This window comes from Anneissia japonica, unplaced genomic scaffold (assembly GCF_011630105.1).
Source record: "Anneissia japonica isolate Jap-2015-1 unplaced genomic scaffold, ASM1163010v1 scaffold573_len2283161_cov171, whole genome shotgun sequence".
Classification (NCBI taxonomy): Eukaryota; Metazoa; Echinodermata; class Crinoidea; order Comatulida; family Comatulidae; genus Anneissia; species Anneissia japonica.
In genome coordinates, this window is record NW_022719802.1 from 557,574 (window position 1) to 559,431 (window position 1,858).

Below are 1,858 nucleotides of genomic sequence, written 5' to 3' on the forward strand. Positions count from 1 at the left end.
ATTAATATCTTAGCTTTTAGAATCACTTTAAATTAGAATTCTGATGTTTAAAACTATGTTTTTATGGTCAAGAAAATATACCATTTGTGACATAGTCAGATGGTCATTAGGATAATATATAGGTCAGTTAAGGTCATGGCCTTGGCCACCAAAATGACCTTGAATGAAATATTGTAGTTCCCATCAAAAAACTGAATTCTAAGAGGTTCTGATGTAAAACACGAAAGTTACTGTAGACCTCCGTGTTTATTAAGATTCCATAAATATTTTACCTGATAATGACCTTGAATGCTGTCTCTTATACACATCTAGATGTGTATAAGAGACAGACTTAGTACCAGACAGTAAAAATCGAACTAAGCGAATATCATCGCGTGTACAACCGGCATCATTAAGTAAATTCAAAATAGTTGATCTCCTAATGGTATCAAATGCCGCCGTCATGTCGATACTCATTTTGCAAAATTGAAATACTTTTCCAACTTCCATTGAAGTCAAAATACGCTGACTCCAAACAATATCAGCACAACTTCTACTTTTTTTATAAGCAGCTTGCCAGGGTGCTGTATAAGTATCAATAATGTCCTCAGTTCGTTTCAGTGTAATAAGTGACAATACCTTTCTTAATGAATTGCTTAGTGTAATTGGTCGAAGATTTTGTATGGGTCCTTTAGGCTTCTTAGGTTTTTTTAAATAATGACAAAAAGAAATCCACACACACAGAAGCTTCTTTATACTGTAATTGAAACATAATGATCAGATTTAATTTACAACGGCATACATCTAACATACATCTTTTATTTAAATTCAACACAAATAGCTTGAATCTACACAGGGCCACCAAGAGAGGAGGAAAAGATCCCCAGGGCCCTAGTTTACCAGGACCCATAAAAATTGCAGGTAGCATTTTTTCTCCATATATTTTTCAAAAATAATTACTATCATGGGCCCTCAATAATGTTATGGGGCCCCTAATAATGGGCTCCTCCAGATTGACAGGACGCCATCAAAAAAATTGTTTGCGCCTTCGCGCAATCTTTCTCGCGCTTCACGCTCGTAATTGGAGGCCCACACCGACCATTGCGCCTGTTACAGTTTCCCCTCTTGGCGGCCCTGAATGTACATAAGGAATTATACATACAGTATACACATCTTGTGTAGACCTTTTTGTATTTGCCATAAATACAAGGCCATAGCATCAAAAATATTTCATATCTTGTGAAAAGGTTTTTCAAACAGAGGATAAAAGGATTTATTTACCTTTAATGTATCAGCAACCTTTTAATAATACATACAGCATTATAAATAAAAACTAAAGATTGATAAACAAGTAATATAATTTTATATTTCAAATATATTACTATATAATTAATTTAGTAATAGTTGTAATAATGTTCTCAATGTTATGCATCTATTAAAATTGTTATTCTTTATTTTTACAATTGTTTTTTTTTTATTTTGCACATGCTGCCAACATTATTCTCTTCATTTACTTTTCTGAATAATATTCAAGTTTACAATACAAGTGGTAACAAACTTCAGCACCAACTCCTGTATACCAAATCCTGTAGGCATACAGTTACCGTTTTTCAATCATATGAAAAATCTACTCATGACTATCCAAACTTACATTCTGTGATATTTTGTTTTGGTTTCTCTATTTCTGGTAGGGGACGTCTACGCACACCTGGTACTGTTCCATCTGCATTTACTGGGTCAGGATATTCAATAGTTTCCAATAACAAAATGCTACGAAAAAAAGGATATATTGTATTTATTAATGATTTGTACGAAACACAAAAATCTCATGCATATTAGTTTTAGAGGCAGCTAGGCTAAGGATTTAAATACATTTTAG